The sequence below is a fragment of the Rhinolophus hipposideros genome (assembly GCF_964194185.1).
Source record: "Rhinolophus hipposideros genome assembly, chromosome: 12".
Taxonomy (NCBI): domain Eukaryota; kingdom Metazoa; phylum Chordata; class Mammalia; order Chiroptera; family Rhinolophidae; genus Rhinolophus; species Rhinolophus hipposideros.
The window spans coordinates 7,249,125-7,268,224 of record NC_138058.1 but is presented as its reverse complement, the minus strand read 5'-3'; positions in this window follow the sequence as shown (position 1 = coordinate 7,268,224).

Sequence of the window (19,100 nt, the reverse complement as noted above, 5' to 3'; positions counted from 1 at the left end):
CTCGTGTCACTTCACAACTCCCAGGGGACTGCAGTAGCTGAAGTTACAAAACAAGAAAACAGAACCTTTGGGGATGAGTGCATATCTTAACAACACTGGAGTAATAAGTCAGAAGTTAGTCTTTCCAACTCTGGAAAATCGCTTGCTTATTTCAGCCTCCATTCTCTGATGTATTGCATACATCTTTACATAGTAGAAACTGAACAGAATAGGATAACCAAGTATCACGACTGATTTTTCAAATCCATTGTGCAAACCCTCAAAGTATTTCCCAATCTGAACTTTTAAAGTTATATACCATAAGAGAAATTTATTCCATATGCCTCACAGATAATTGTGAATAAACATGTGCCCAACATTCCATAAAATACAAATTTTTCTCACTTCCAAATTTTATAAAAGTAAGGGAAAGGTTCTCTGAGAAAGTTGGAAAGTACTAAAAAATGACTTAAAGATGTTAAAAGTTATAAAGCAAACTTTATCTGATTTGAAAAACATTTGCCTTGTGTTTAACCCATTGTTGTTACAGAGAGATTTAATTTTCAAAACATGTTTTTCTAATAAATGAAAGCAAGATCTATGAAAACAAACAAGCAACTTGGTTAAAATAATCAGTGCCCAACCATCAGGAAAATAATGAAAATTTCAATAATGTACAGGAAATAATCTAACCAGAAAATAAATTTGACTTTTGAAGTTTAATATTCGTTGTAAATTTACAAATCTTTTGAAAAATGTATTTTAAAGCAGAATATTGAACTCATTCAATTTCAATATAGTGTCAATACCCTTGGTAAACCCAATTATCTCTTTTCCTCTGTAATAATATTTTTAAACATTTAGGTATGAATATATATTTTAACAGTGTTCATAATTATTTTATCTTTTAGAAAGCAACTTTGAGTTGTCACATACAATGTATATCTCACCAAAAAGTTAAGTCGGTTTCTTAACTTGTTTTTTTTAAAATTCTTTCATGTGAAAAAATCACTAGTATATTTGTTTCTAGTCAAACGATCTAATAAATTTTTAAAATTATAATTAGATTAAAACACATACTCCGTTCTCCCGTAGGTAGAAAATATAAATTTTCTGTTCTTTTTCTGTTTTGAATCATTGTCAGGAATTTGAACCTATACATTTTTAGAGGTTGATTTAAAAAAATATTTTACTAGGTGAACTAAAAAGAATGTTTAAAAAGATCTAAGCATTCCTGTGAAATTTGCCCGTGTTTAGGAGAAAGATGAACACACGTCTAGTTTTGCACTTCATGCCAAGTTTCAGCCCCGAGAAGATGTTTATGGAACAGATATAATGCCTAGGAAATATAAATGTGAAGACAACCTTAACTACAGTGTTGCAAATGCAATGTTGTAATTTTATATGTTAATCTATCAATACACAGCATGTGCAAACATATGTTTATAGACAGGGAGACAAGAATATACAAACGAGGAGATAAAATTCTTGTATGTCATTTGATGCTCTATAATTTCTATCAATTTATGACTGTTTTGTTTTTGTGTTATGATTTCATTTGAAGTCAACATCATGCAACTTGTGCTTATTTGCAAAGGCCTCATCACTAACATTCTCAAAGCTGGAGCCGCCAGCCTGCTCAGAAGATGGAGAAGAACGCTTGCCTGCTGGGGCCATTACAGGCAGCGCTAGGAAATCAGAACACTGTGCAATTGGAAACTTTTGGGGGTGTTTGCAGCACAGGTATGCATTCAACGTGACGAGCACATCTGGTTTATTTACATTTCTCAATGTGGCCCTTAGGGTTCAGCAGAAAATTTGTGGCAAAAGAATGGTAAAATGTTCCTTGAACAGTCTTCCTCTAACCCACCAAAAGAGCCTAGCTCATTTGCTAACCATTATGAAGCTGAAACAAAATGCAGAGACAAACAAGAAAATTTATTTTGTAAAGAAGTCCCTGTGCAAAAAGCATTCCTTTGTGGATGGCATGGTCCCCACTGCATGATTCTCAGCCAAAGATTAAAGAGGATCCAAGGCGTGTTTGCTTCTTTTCTTGTTTTTACTCAAGTTACAACACAATTTTGCAAAATACTTAGGTGAAGTATGCTATAGAACTAGCAGATGGCTTTGATTGTCATTTGGGACAGTAAGGCTTACCCCAGTTTTCCTTACTAATGTGATGGATGAGTTTGGGGAAGGTTTAAAATTCTAATTTTAACTTTGATAATTGCATAAAAATGAAAAAAATATATTATTAAAAGCAAGTATTAGGGTTTTATGGAAGAAAGTGTTAGATGCTATGTGGCAGCAAACATACATTTTTTAAAAGAAATTATATTTACAGGAGACAGTTCCTTGGGGCTAAAATTCTTAAAATATATTTTATTACCCTGGAACAACATCTAAGATCTTTAAAGTTGATTTTTTGGATTATTATTTACAAAATAACGTAGGTTTTTTTTCTGCTTATATAAGTAACTTATATGCATCATAAATAATTTAGACCAATACATATAGCTTAAGTAATAATAGAATTCCATGATCCAAACATAATGGCCACACTAACGTGTTCTCATCTAACCTATTTTCATGGACATATGAATATATACAACACACACATTTTTATGAAAATGGTATCATAATATCCAAATTTTTAAACCTTACTTCTTTTTTTTTTACTAAACTATGTGAAAAACTTATGTGTAGTTGTGTGTATTTATAAACACACATACCTCCTTGTTAACAAATATAGATTTACATTCTCAGCTTTATTTTCTGAATAGAAATTTATTTGAGTGAGACATAGTTTCTTCAACAGTCCTCTATGCTGGTTATACAGGCTGTTGCCAAGGTTTTGCTATGATAAAACAGGATGCAATTTTTTTTTTTTATTCAAGTAGTATTTATTGTTCATCTCTATTTTTTGTGTACTCTCTTTTTCCATTATTTCCCATATGTTATTTGCCTTTTCTTATTCTATTGTTTTTTCGTATAAAACTTGCAAATTGTTGGAGTTTTAACCTATGTACCTATTAACTATAACAAAAATAATAATTTAATAAAGAATTTAAAAGTTCCATAAAAAAATCTTTAAATATAATGATAATAGTACTTTACCATACATTTGTCACTTTTCTTAAATTCTAATTATAGTATCACTTTCAGCCACATAGAAAAATTTTAGTGTGCTCAAATATATCTGTGGGTTTTTTTTTTAATTATAATTTCTGGGGGAAAAAGTATTTTCATCTATACTTGTAAAATTGAAGTATTTTGACACTTTTCAGAATAAAATTTCACCCCATTTATATATTACTATTCATGTTATACAGTTTTACCAGTTGGTTCATTAACTCTGATAACAGTTTTATAATTTAGAGTTCAATAAGGTTCTTTGTCTCTTACAGGACTAGTGAAGCCCCCACCTAAAGTTTTAGCATACATTTCCCGAATTACAAAAATGGGAAGTACTTGCACAAAATCATTATTTTAAGAGATGCTCGTCTAGTCCTGTTGGGTCATGCCCGGGTTTCAATTGTATGAATAGTAAAATCCCTGTTACCTCTCAATTTGTTCATTTAGCCATTTATTTTGAAAATCAATAAATATTTTCTCAGTGCTTTTTTGGCAGATACTGAGCAAGATACTGATATTGTTATATAAAGGCAAAGGAACGCGGACATGGTAACTTCATTAATGAAGCCAGAATTATTGGTGATAGGAGGAACACTAAAGTTTGCAAAAATCATTATAATTTTTAAAAAGCAGAGGCAGTAGTGACTGAGAGTATAATTGGGGGGGCTAAGCCTAGTCTGAGGCAATCAGGGAGGGCTACCTTAAAGAAATGACATTGTAGCTGAGATTTGAGAGATGATTTAGAATTATCAAGGTACAAAGAAAAGCAGATTATAGTCCTGGCAAGAGAGGGCTATGCAAAGCAAATGGCCTGGGAAAGAGACTGGCACAAAAGATGCTCTGAAAATAACAATGTAGCAATTAGAAGTCAATGATGAAAGGGCAGAGTTGTCTGAGGTGAAGTTAGAAAGATAAATGACAAAACATGTAAGGCAGCTGGCAGATTGCATAGACACCTCATGAAACAGGGACACCCAAGCTTTCCAGCAAGATTTGGGGGAAAGGGTGGAGCTTATGAATTTAATTTGTGCCATGTAAAGTTTGAGATGCCTGTGAGCTTATACACATTCAACCAGCTATCTAGGTATAGTACACTCAATGTCTGAGTAAAGGATTGGAGAGTTATCCTCAGCCGGCCCCACAATTGATCGCCTGGCCCCCAGGGTCTATTGGGCAATACCTGGAGACACTTTCGGTTTTCAGTACTGAAGGAGGGATGGTGCTCCTGGCTTCTAGCGTGGAGAGCCCAGGGATGCTACCAAACATCCTAGGATACGCAGAGCAGACCCTCACAACAAGGAATTATCCTACCCAAAATGCTCAAAGTGCCAATATGTGAATGTGTAAATTTCTGATTGGTATATGGGGTTATACAGGCAAACATGGTCACCAGAGATCATAGAGTAAAAGGAGGATAGAACCAAGGACAGAGTTTTAAGAAATTCCAATTGTTAAAATCAGGGTGCGTAGTGGGAATGCCGTCAAAAGAATCTAATAAGGAACAAGTGGGAGTTTTGGGTGCAAAAGTGGCATTCCTACTGTGATTTGCCATTGAAACTGTATGTTATCTATTGCTAGGTTACCTAGCAATTTGCCTGAAAACTTAGCTTAATCTTAGAACAATGATTGTAATCTCTCGCAGAGTTCTTATAGGTCAATCTAGGAGCTTCTTTTCTGAGTGGTTCTGGCCCAGGTTCTTTCACAAGGTTTCAGTCAAGTTCTCACCTGAAGCTACAGCTATCTTAAGGTTCAACCAGGGCTGGGAAATATGCTTCCAAGGTGACTACTCTGATTGTCAACACTCAGGTCCTCCCTGGCTGTGGACCAGAAGTTTTAAAACCTCACCACGTGGGCCTCACAATAAGGCTGCTTACACGTGACATATGATGTATACCTGAAACTAACATAATATTGAATGTCAACTCTAAAGAAAAACAAAAATTAAATTAACATTTGAAGAAGAAGAAAACATGACAGCTTGCTTCCCTCCTCCCCCAAATTCAATGTCAGAGAGAGAGAGAGAGAGAGATCCAAGGCAGAAGAGTCACAGGCTTTTAATAACCCCTCATTGGGGTCATACATCACTTTTGCTATCATTAATGAGAGTGGCTAAATCAAGCCCACACAATTCTTGCCTGAGAGTACCCGACTGACATCTGACTAACTGATGATTTGACTCGGCCTTTGTCAGGTGTTGTCTCCTGGTCACAGCTGCTATGGAGAGCAAAGTCCTTTAGTGCAAACGCATTGCAGTGCTCACCTGCAGTGCTCAAACTGCTGAAAAAAAACAGTTTGCTCTGCTTCGGAGAGAAGCAGTTTCCAGAGAAAAGTATGCCCTGGGCCATAAGGGCTGTGCATCAAAGGAAAATAAAAAAAGAAAATCAGCTGGATCCAGCAGAGAGGAGTTACCTCATTTACCTGTAGTCCCTTCACCCTCTGTGGTTACCTAACACCAGATTTTCACAGAAAATTTGGTTTATATGCTATGTGACTTCTTTGTAGAGAAAATGATAATGCCTGACCTTTGCAGCAAGCATTAGTTTTTTAAGATCAGATAAAGCCCAACATTTCAGTGAAAACTTGAATAATTCCTAAATACTAACTGACTTTATCTCCCGGGGGAAGGATGTATTGCCAAAAATTTAGATTTTATTTTCCTGAAATGTTCTTAGTAAATGATATTATACTCACTCCTACTCATATGGTTCCCAGGCTCAGAATTTTAAAAGCATTTCCCTTTGGTGGGCTTGAGTACTAGAAACCAGCTTGAATTAAAGATAAAATGACTTTGACCTATGACTTAATCACAGACTATGACAATTTATCTCACACCATTAACAGCAGTTGATTGTGTCAACTGCCAACCACATGCATTTTTTACTCCCTTTTCTTCCTCTGTCTTCACAGGGTATGGGAAACGGGCCTGCATTCCTAAGGAAAACTTACAGAGTTCCACTTTGGCTATAGATGGGCATTTTCACACTATACATTATTAGAGAGGTTTTATAAAAATAGTTTGTTTTCAGAAAAGTGGATTTATTACTTTGTCACTCACTGTAATGAAAATGTATACAGCGAGTCATATCTTTCCGTAGAAATGGACCTAGGCCACCGATGGGACTGAGCTCTGGCACAGACTCAGGCTGAGTGTTGGCACGAGCCCACCGCATCTCAACGTTGGCAATGCAGGCTCATCAGACTCATAAATGCTGACCATAGGCAACTAATTTGTGAAAACCAGCAGCTAAAGTTGGCTCTGCGTTTGCCTCCCTATTCTCAGCAGACCACATAATCAGCACAGCTGAATGTGGAAGCTCCAGTGGCCCCCAGGTGACCAACTGTCACCGAGCCCATCACAAAGCTCATGTACATGGATCACCCTGTAGCTATGTCATGCTTTCACTACCAGGATTTGTTTTTTATATCACTCACTCATATAAATATTATAAGCAGTAAAACATGAAAGAGGTCAAAGCTATTTTTAAATTGTATGTTAACAAACTAAAATCAAATTAACATTTCTGCCAGAAATTAAATTGGTATTATAAAGGAACGTAGACTAAAATGAAATAGCTACCACAGTAATCACTGTTGAAGAAATACAAGACTCTTAAAAACATCTGTTTTTCTGGAATGTTAAGTAATTTCTTTGAAAGAAGCAGTTCTCAACTCATTATTGTCTTATCATCTTATAATTCAAAGGCCTGAATAAAAAAATCACCCAGGTTATAGACCAAAAATATTTTAAAATACTGACATCTAAATGTACTAATTTTTGCTAACTTTAGTAATTTAATATGTGAAAGCCTCTATATCTTCAGAACTCTCTACCTAAAAGAAAGGTAACATCACCACAACTAGAAACCAATGACTAGATGAAAACAAATTGATTGTAGATAACCGTAAGTTATGAACTTTGCAATTGGCTACCTTTACTTGATTTGACCAATATATATGTTTGCATTTAATTATATATCTCATGTCCACATACATTTGATTGAGGCAAAATAGAATTACCTAACGACAAGGTGATCACATAAGATCAACCTAATTAAAATGAATTTTAACCTCACTAAGGATAGACTTTCATAAAATAAATTTTACTTTCACAATCCTATTCCTACATCCCTCTCATGCTTTATACTTCATGATGATCATATCTAATGGAGATAGACACAGAGGCATCTTTGTTGGTCAGTGATTTGTGACTTCAAGAATCTCGAAGCTTTATAAATTCCAACTAGAACCATTGAGGTGATTGGAAAGCGTTCGTGTCCCAACTCTAAGGTTGAAAAAACCAGGAATGGCAACAGGAAAATAAGTCATCAAGGTCACTCAAGGTCAGTGAGCAAGACTTGAAATCTAATACTCCTGGCACCTACTCTGCAATTTTAACCAATATCTCCTCCTGCTTATCTCTTTCTGATCTGCCTAATGAGCAGCTGTCGAGCATTAAACAAAATCATCCCATTCCCTTCCTGCTAAAAATACACTGTTTATGCCAACTTTCAAAAACGAAGCAAAGGAAATGATGTATAGTTTTCCATGTCCAGGTGCTTTATTCAGTCCCTGGTCTTTATTTAGTTCTTGACACATTCCAAGTCGCCAGGTTTGCTGACACTTCATGACAGCCCCCAAAATCACCACCACTGTGAGTGGTTGTACGAGATCATTCCACATGCATGGTCGGAAGGGAGAGATGATGAGCAAGGGACAAGAAGTATTTATAAGCTACAACTGGATGATGCCTTAAGTGATGGGAACATACTTAGTCCAACATCATGCTTTTTAGTTACAATTTTCCTGGAAAATGACAAAATGAAACAACTTACATAAGTATATTATTCATTTCAGAAAATTACATTTATCCCTTTTAAACTTGCTTTGACTTTTTTTCTTCTAGTTAATATCAGTGTTAGTACCCAATTCAACTATTCAATAGAACATAATCCTTAAAAATAGGTACAAGTGCCACCCAAATATTTCAACAATGATATCAACTTGACTTAATTATTACCAAAATCATTCTCCATACTTTAAAAATACATCTTTGAGTTTATTTTTTAAATAATTTACCAATACATTTATACATGTATATAGAGTAAAAAGTAATCTAGAAAACATAGGCTTAGGCTGCACAGACATAAAAGTGCATTTATACAATTTTTGATTCATATGATATATATGTAATTAAGTATCTTCAGCTAAGTTCATTATATTAAAATTACAAATTCTTTTGCACTTTAAATGTAGCTTTATGATTTTTTCATTTTATATGTCTCATAAATGATCTATGACATTTTCAGGGTTTAGACTGGTGCTTGCAATGACAAGTACACAATATAGAAATTAATTTAAATTGCGACACATGATATGAATCATCACAATTGCAACCAGGAGACAGGATAAAAATGCTCTTTCAATGAGCACTGAGGTAGAGTTATGAACAGGCAAATACTGCAGAGTGGATATTATTAGGATTGTAAGAAGGAGGGGATTGGAATTAGAATGTGTGCGTGTATGTGTGTGTGAGTGTCTTCCTGTCTGTCTGTGTTCTAAGAATAGGAGAGCCAAGATGTTTGGCCAGGAGAGCAGAAATATAATGAAAATGCAGCTCAACTTTTCTGAGTGAAAATAATACATATATATATATATATATATATATATATATATATGCATTTAATAGGAGCTGTTGGGAGAAAATAAAGTAGAAGTGTATTAGAATCTTTATTGTATTTTGTGGAAAGGCCAGAGGGAAATGGCAGAATTAATTTATGAATAATTTCACCCTTAAGTTCAGGGAAATGACTTCCACAGTTATGTCTTTGACTAATCTATTTCAAAAATAAAGTGGGATCAAGGAGGTATTTATATCCAACAGTATCTCAGTTTGGATGAGAACTCCACGACTATGGAGAGGCAACAGTCACTAAGGAATACTGATCATTGCCGAAATTATATAAACAGTGTTGCTAACTAACAGGTGAATTACAACTAAAAGTTCTCTGTTTGATATATAAAAAATAAGTCCTGACTGTGTCCAGGTAGAAATATATACATGACATTGGAGACCAGAAAGAAAGGAATAAATTTAAATTAATTTTTTAAAAATTATCTTGTGAACTCTACAGCATTAATTTTGGAGGGTGTCGGAAAACAAAAACCAAAGAAGTTTTCAAACAATCAAATAAAAAATCCGATGGTTGATGAAGGATGGCTACAAATGTTGACCATAGGTTATCATTTATCAAGAATTAGACTGTCAATGATTAAGAATTGTTCATCCTAACTCTAAAGCTTCATCGTATCCCAAACATCTTTTGGGCCCTTCTATTTTTGCATTAATAAACCTGGCTAAGTTTCTTTTCTTTCTCGCCCCCCCCCACTTTATCACAGTACCTATAATTTGGTGTAAAATAATTCAGATTAAATAGTAACATATATCTTTTTAAGTTATACCAGTGATTCCCAAACTTGTCTGCACATTGGAATCACTTAGGGAGCTTGAAAAAAATACTCTTGCCTCTATCCCAAGTCCAGAGGTTCTAAGTTAATTGCTCAGGAGCATGCTTTGGATTTTGAAATATATATATTCTAAAAAAAAAACCCTTTGTTGAATATGTGATTTGCAAATATTATGTCCAATTTGGATGCTAATCTTTTCAGCCTCTTCACAGTGTCTTTAACAGAGAAAAACAATATTTTTCAGTGTTGATGGAGTCCAGTGTATCGAATTCATATTTTCTAGATAATGCTATTTATATCATGTCTAACTACTCTCTGTCAAACAACAGGTTCCAGAGATTTTCTTCTATATTTCCCTCTAAAGTTTTTATACTCTTACATTTTAAATTTAGATGGAAATTTTTCCTCACCACACGAGGTTTAGCTCAAGATTCATTTTTCAAAACTTGGACTTCCATTTTTTGTCCAATTCCACGTGTTGAAAAGACTATCCCACTATATTGAATTATTTTGCACTATTTTCCAATTGGGGGTAAGATGTAGTAGACACATTTTTCTTTTACTCCAGCTAAGTACAACTAAAAATCCTGGATATTAAATGTGAACAAGAATAGAAGGACACTTAAATGTGGATAGGAGAATTCAAAGAGGAAACTTGCGATCCAAGATATACCAAAATGGTGAATTTCCTGGATTTTCTTTTTGTCTCACATATCCCAGAATATGTGCTACAGAAGTTGGCAATACACAAATGCCAACATTCACAGACACAAATTAGCCCCAAGAAAAGCCTCTTTTCTCTAGCCAAATGAGAAAATGGGCACACCATAGCCATTCTACTACTGCCAAACACCACTGTAAAAATGGACTATACCCTCCACAATTGCCAGCAAAGGCTGAGTAAAAAGCCTGGCATTTTAGTCTTACCATTATCTAACATGTCCACCAAACTCTGTCAGAAGGGTGATAGAGGCCAAGTGAGGAGCTGGGTCTTCCATCTCTGCCAGGTGGTAATGAACCCAAACTTCCATGCTCACCTGGAAGTAACAGGAAGGTGCCATGTCCTTTCCCAATCCCTTCACCAAACAGAGCATGCCATACAGGGTATGTTAAGAAATAAGATTTAAATAAGATGTGCAATTTTATAATACACAAAGTAACCAGGATTCAATTGAAAATAACTCATACCAAGAAACAGAAATGTCTCAAACTGAAAGAGAAAAGACAATCCAAACACTAAACAAGGAGATAACTGGATGTTATAATATCTGACAAGGATTTTAAAGCAACAATCATAAAAATACTTTAAAGAGAAAATACAAACATGCTTCAAACAAATGAAAAATAGAATACATAATCAAACAAATAGAAGAGATAAAGAAAAAAAGCAAATTTTAGAATTAAAATACAATAGAGAATTGTAAAAAAAAAAAATCTCATTGGATGGGCTGAACAGCAGAATGGAAGGATCAGAGGAAATAATCAATGAACCTGATGATGGAAAAATATAAATTAGCAAAAATGAACAAAATAAAGAAAATCAAATAAAATAAGGAAATGATTAGAATATTGGTAACATGTGGGACTACAACAAAAGATGTAATATTCATATCAACAAAATCCCAGGAGAGAGAAAAAAGAGGGTGTCTGGAAAAATATTCCAGAAAATATGGTTTCCTAAGAAATAATGCCTTTTCTTAATTTGGCAAAAAAAACAAATAAAATAAAAATAAATAACTTACTAATGCAAAACTGTATGAAAATCAAGCTGGATAAACCCAGAGAAATCCATATATGTCCTAATTAAATATGTCATAACTAAGATATATTGTAATTAAATTTTGAAAACTAAAAGCAAAAATAAAATAAAGAATCCTGAAATAAATGATACATAACTTATAGGGAACACCATTCAAATGACAGTGGATTTCTTATCTGAAACCATAAAGGCAAAAAGGAAGAGGTTTAACATATTGCAAGTGTTTTAAAAAAAGAAAGCTCTACACTTCAAATTCTGTAACTCTGAAAATGAATTAAGACATTGTCAGATGAAAGAAAACTAAGGTAATTTGTTGCTAGCAAACCTACCCTTAAAAAAATGACTAAAAGAAAATGGCAACAAAAGAAAGGTTGAAATTTCAGAAAGGAAAGTATTACACTGAAATGTATAAAAATGGGGATAAATATATAATGGACTACCTTTCTTCCTGTATGTTTCCTAAATCATATTTGATGATAGAAGCAAAAAAAAAATATCAAACAATCTGATATGGTACTCAATGCATGAAGAAGATATACTTAAGATAATTATATATTAAAACTAGGGAAGGTAAGGTAATTGTTTTACACTTTATTTAAAGTGGTAGTAAATATTGATACCAGTAGACTGTAATAAAATACATATGAACATTTTAATACTTAGAGCAATGTACCAATACCTAGTGTAATGCCTAATTTTATAAGTCAAATTGGCTAGGCCATGCTACCCTGATATTTGGTCACACACACCTGGATAATGCTGTAAAGGCAACATTCAAATGATATTAACATTTAAATCAGTAGATTTTGAGTAAATCAAGTCACCCTCTATAATGACCCTCAGCCAATCAGTTGAAGGCCTTAAGAAATAGACTGACTTCCCATACAAAGATGGAATTTGGCCAGCACAAACTCAAGCTGAACATCAAATCTTCTCTGAGTCACCAGCCTGCTACCAACATACCCTGCAGATTTTGGATTTCCAGCCTCCATGATTAGCATGGGAGCCAATTGTTCTCTCTCTCTGGTCCCACCACCCCCAACCCCCTCAACCCCACCTCCCTTCCTACCCACCCACCCACTCCAACCCACAGCATTTTTTCCAATCTTAGGTGAATGGATTCAGTCTTTCACCATTAAGGATAATGTTAACTGTATGTTTTTTATAGATGCTCTTTATCACACACACAAACACATATACTGTTTAACACACATACACACAAACACACACATACACACATATCCTATCAGTTTCTCTGGAGAACATGACGAATACAACCAGTAAAAAAAACTTATTTCACTTAGCATAATAATCTCAAGATCTGTCCATGTTGTCGCAAATGGCACTATTTTATCTTTTCTTATGGCAGAATAGTATTTCATTGTGTGTATATAACACATCTTCTTTATTCAATCATCTGTCGAAGGACACTTTGGTTATTTCTCTGTCTTGGCCACCTATGTAACTTTACTAAACATTGTCACCACAATAAACTTTAATTTAAGAAACAGAAAGAAACGAAAACTTACAAGGTAATATAAATAGAACACTGTAAATGAATTAAGATATAATTCTAAAAAATATTCAAGCAACAACAAAATAGGCAAATAGTTAAGAAAACAGAAACAGAGATGTCAGAAAGAGAAGGAATAAATAGGAAATAAATAATAAAATGACAAATTAAGCCTTATATTAATTTTTTTTAAAAAATGGTCTGTTTGTTTACTATAGTTGTAGTACAGAAATTGATAAAGTGGATTAAGAAACAAAACATTGGACGTCATCAAAATGGTGGCCTGAGGTGAGCCTCTGTAAACCTCCCCTGCAATTTACAACTAATCGAACAACAGTAACTCCACAAAGGACTCCCTGCACAGCAGACAGGCAAGTCGAAGAGGTCCACTACTGAATTCACCTAAAGGTGGGCGAATTGCGCGAGCAGGGAAGGAGGGAAAGGAGAAGTGTGGATACGGAGCTGCGCAGGCGCAGGACACAGACCTAGCTCAGTGCTCTGAGCTCCTTGCATCCCTGAACTACCGCAGTTGTGGGAGAGGGAAGAACTCAGACTGCTGAGCTCCGCTTATGGCCCACAGGGCTGAGGGGACAGCATATAACACGGCTGAACCCAACGCTCACAGCAGAGAACTCGGAGAAAAGACTGAGGGAAGAAGGCTGAAAACGGTGGTTTAGCCCTCACTGCCCAGCAGAGAACGGAAGCCTTAGGCACTGAGACTAGCTGCCAGCTAACTACCCTCCTAGAGCTTGCCCCGCCCCCACCTGCCCTGTGCTAGAAGTGGAATAGTAGCAGTGTCAGATCAAAAGAACAGAATATTTGCTATTCTGAGAACTGTGGACCATAGACACAGATTTGCAACCCAACTAGTTCTGGCAAAGGGAGGGAGCTGTGGAAGCAGACCGGCTGGGGTGGTGGTCACCACCACTGCTCTGGGCCACCTCTCACAACTCACCACGCCCCTGGCCCCACATATCTGTGTGGATCCCTGCAGGAGTAAACAGAACTGCTGAAACATAAGGCTCTGAATCTGTTGCAGAAAGAGCTTTGGAACTTCAAAAGCTCTCCGCATCCCCACAGGGACCTGACGCTCTATGACCCAGGCAAACTGTTAACAGAGGAGAAGCCCATCTCCCAGGGAATCCCCCCATTGTGTGAGAAGCTGGAATAGTGCAGAGGAAACATAACACTACCGTGTGAGAGAGAAATAAAAGGTTGCAGTTGAAGAGAAAATAAAACATTCTACCAAATTGTACTGGAAAACAAAAGAAAGACATTTTCCTCTCAACCTGTTGCAGGAGCCACCCCTGTAGATGTCTAGGAAGAGAAATAATAAATCAGTAATTGCCATGAATAAACAAGGCAACAAGACAGCTCAGAAAGAAAGTGAAAAGTCTTCAGAAAAGGAACTTAAAGATATGGAAATACGTGACTTAAATGACAGAGAATTCAAGATTGCAGTTCTGAAAAAACTCAAGGAGATGCAAAAAAGCACAGAAAGGTGGTTTAATGAAATCAGAAACACAATCAAAGAACAACATGAGCATTTTACAAAAGACATTGAAATTTTAAAAAAGAACCAAATAGAATTTCTGGAGATTAAGAACTGAATAGAAGAAATTAAAGTGAAACAACCAGCTTAGGTAGTAGAGTTGACTAGATGGAGGAAAGAATCAGTGACATCGAAGATAGAAACCTGGAAATTGCACAGATGGAAGAAGAAAGAGATTTGAGACTTAAGAGAAATGAAAGAACTGTACAAGAACTTCTGGACTCCATCAGAAAGAGCAATATAAGAATAATGGTCATACCAGAAGGAGAAGAAAGAGAGAAGGGAACAGAGAATATATTCAAACAAATTGTTGATGAGAACTTCCTAAACTTCTGGACAGAACTGGATTCTCGAATCCAAGAAGCAAATAGAAGACCTAATTACCTCAATCCCAACAGGTCTTCTCCAAGGCACATTGTATTGCAGCTGTCTAAAATCAACGCCAAAGAAAGAATCCTCAAAGCAGCTAGGGAAAAGAAGACGGTAACCTACAAAGGAAAGCCCATTAGATTATCATCAGATTTTTCAGCAGAAACTACAAGCCAGGAGGGAGTGGAACCAAATATTCAAATTATTGAAAAAGAGAAATTATGAGCCAAGAATAATATGCCCAGCAAAGATATCCTTTAGATATGAAGGAGGAATAAAGACCTCTCCAGACATCCAGAAACTGAGGAAGTTTTCTAATACATGGCCTGCACTACAAGAAATACTAAAGGAGGCTATTCGACCACCATCACAGGGACAATTTGTGGCAATCAAAACATAAAAAGGGGGAGAGTAAAGACCTAAACCAGAATATGGGAATGGAGAATGTAAGCGTGCTAAAGAAAATGGAATACTCTAAATATCAAACTTTCTTTTACATAAACTTAAGGGTAACCACTCAAAAAGTATCCAGAACTGAAATATATACTGTAACAAAAGAACAAATAGAGGGAAACATCATAGAATATCACCACACAAAAATAATAGACAACAAGAAAAAGGCAAAGAAACAATGGAGACACAGCCTTACCAGAAACTAAGATAGAATGACAGGAAATCCTCACGTATCAATAATCACCCTAAATGTAAATGGGCTGAACTCACCAATAAAAAGGCACAGAGTAGCAGATTGGATAAAAAAACTAAACACAACCATATGCTGTCTCCAAGAGACACATCTCAGCTACGAGGACAAGCATACACTCAAAGTGAAAGAATGGAAATTGACACTCCAAGCAAATGGTACCCAGAGAAAATCAGGTGTAGCCATAATGATATAAGATGAAACAGACTTCAGGGTGAAACAGATAACAAGAGACAAAGATGGACATTTCATTATGGTAAAGGGGACTATACAACAAGAAGACATAACGGTCATCAATATTTATGCCCCCAATCAGGGAGCACCGAAATATACCAAGCAACTACTTACAGAACTAAAGGGAGAAAGTGATCAAAACACAATTATACTAGAGGACTTAAATACATCATTGATAGCTATGAATAGATCATCCAAACAGAAAATAAATAACGAAATAGCCGCCCTAAATGACACATTAGATGAAATAGACATAATTGACATATATAGAGTACTTCATCCTAAAATTTCAGACTATACATTCTTTTTGAGTGTACATGAAACATTCTCAAGGATAGATCATATATTGGGACATAAAATCAGCCTCAGCAAATTTAAGAAGATTGAAATCATACCAATCATTTTCTCTGATCACAAGGCTTTGAAATTGGATATCAACTGCAAAAAAAAAAGCAGAAAAAAACAAAAATACATGGAGATTCAACAACATACTTTTAAAGAACGACTAGGTCAAAGAAGAAATTAGAGGAGACATCAAAACATGCATAGAAACAAATGACAATGAAAATACATCCTACCAAAATTTTGGGGATGCAGCAAAAGCAGTTTTAAGAGGGAAATTTATATCATTACAGGCCTATCTCAAGAAACAAGAAAAATCCCAAATAAATAACCTCATGTTACACCTCAAAGAACTAGAAAAAGAAGAACAAGTGAAACCCAAAGTCAGCAGAAGACAGAAAATAACAAAAATCAGAGCAGAACTAAATGAAATAGAGAACAAAAAGACAATAGAAAAAATTAATGTAACAAAGAAATGGTTCTTTGAAAAGATTAACAAAATTGGCTTACCCTTGGCTAGACTCACTAAGATAAGAAGAGAGAAGACACTAATTAACAAAATCAGAAATCAAAAAGGGGAAGTTATCATGGAGATTACAGAAATACAAAGGATCATGCAAGAATACTATGAAGACTATATGCCACCAAATTCAATAACCTAGAAGAAATGGACAAGTTCTTAGAAACATATAGACTTCCAAGGCTGAACCATGAAGAACTGGAAAATCTAAACAGACCACTCACCAGTAACGAAATTGAAACAGTCATCCAAACCCTTCCCAAAAGCAAAAGTCCTAGACTAGATGGCTTCACTAGTGAACTCTATCAAACCTTCAAAGAAGATTTAATACCAATCCTGCTCAAACTCTTCCAAAACATTGAAGAAGAGACAGTAATCCCTAAGTCATTTTATGAGGCCAATATTACCCTGATACCAAAACCTGGTAAGGACAACATAAAAAAAGAAAACTACAGACCAATATCTCTGATGAATACAGATGCAAAAATCCTAAACAAAATTCTAGCAAATCGAATATAACAATGCATTAAAAAGATTATTCATCATGACCAAGCGGGGTTCATCCCCGGGGCACAAGGATGGTTCAACATCGGCAAATCCATCAATGTGATACATTACATAAACAAAAGAAAGGACAAAAATCATATGATTGTATCAATTGATGCAGAAGGAGCATTTGACAAGATACAACATACATTTATGATTAAAACACTTAATAAAATAGGTATAGAAGGAAAATAGCTTAACATAATAAAGGCCATCTATGACAAGCCCTCAGCTAATCTCATAATTAATGGTGAAAAACTGAAGCCCTTTGCTCTACGTACAGGAACAGGGCTGTCCCCTATCACCTCTGCTTTTCAACATAGTGTTGGAAGTCCTTGCCAGAGCCATCAGGCAAGAGAAAGAAATAAAAGGCATCCAAATTGGGAATGAAGAAGTTAAATTATCACTCTTTGCAGATGACATGATGTTATATATAGAAAACCCTAAAGATTCCACCAAAAGCTGTTAGAAACAATCAACGAATACAGTAAAGTTGCTGGCTACAAAATCAACGTGCAAAAGTCCATTGCATTCCTATATACCAACAATGAAATCTCAGAAAAAGAAAAAGAAAAACAGTTCCTTTTGCAATTGCAGCAAAAAGAATAAAATACCTAGAAATAAACTTAACCAAGGATGTGAAGGACCTATATGCTGAAAACTATAAGACATTTTTGAAAGAAATTGAAGAAGACACAAAGAAATGGAAAGACATTCCGTGCTTATGGATTGGAAGAATCAACATAGTTAAAATGGGCATATTACCCAAAGCAATACACAGATTTAACGCAATCCTCATCAAAATCCCAATGGCATTTTTTAAAGAAATAGAACAAAAAGTGATCAGATTTATATGGAACCACAAAAGACTCCGAATAGCCAAAACAATCTTAAGAAAAAAGAACAATACTGGAGGTATCGCACTCCCTGACTTTAGCTTGTACTACAGGGCTATAATAATCAAAACAGCATGGTATTGGCAGAAAAACAGACACATAGACCAATGGAATAGAACTGAGAACCCAGAAATAAAACCACACAAATATAGACAGATAATTTTTGACAAAGAAGCTAAAAACATACAATGGAGGAAAGACAGCCTCTTCAATAAATGGTGCTGGGAGAATTGGATAGCCACGTGCAAAAGAATGAAACTGGACTGCTATCTGTTACCATGTACCAAAATTAATTCAAAATTGATCAAAGACTTAAGCATAAGACCTGACACAATAAACTGCATAGAAGAAAACTTAGGTACTAAACTTATGGACCTTGTGTTCAATGAGCATTTTATGAATTTGACTCCAAAGGCAATGGAAGTAAAAGCTAAAATAAACGAATGGGACTATATGAAACTTAAAAGCTTCTGCACAGCAAAAGAAACCATCTACAAAATAAAGAGGCAACCAATTGAATGGGAGAAGATTTTTGCAAACAGTGCCTCTGATAAGGGGCTAATGTCCAAAATATACAAGAAACTCATGAAGCTCGATAACAAAAAAACAAACAACACAACTGAAAAATGGGCAGAGGACCTGAAGTGACATTTCTCCAAAGAGGACATAAAAATGGCAAATAAACATATGAAAAAATGCTCAACATCACTAATCATCAGAGAAATGCAAATAAAAAACACAATGAGATATCACCTCACCCCAGTCAGAATGGCTATCATCAACAAGACAAATAGCAACAAGTGTTGGAGAGGCTGTGGAGAAAAAGGAACCCTCATACACTGTTGGTGGGAATGCAGATTGGTGCAGCCGCTATGGAAGGCAGTGTGGAGGTTCCTCAAAAAATTACGAATAAAATTACCATAGGACCCAGCAATCCCTCTCCTGGGTATGTACCGAAAAAATCTGAAAACATGTATCCATAAAGACACGTGGGATCCAATGTTCATTGCAGCTTTGTTTACGGTGGCCAGACATTGAAACAACCAAAATGTCCTTCGATAGACGAATGGATAAAGAAGTTGTGGTA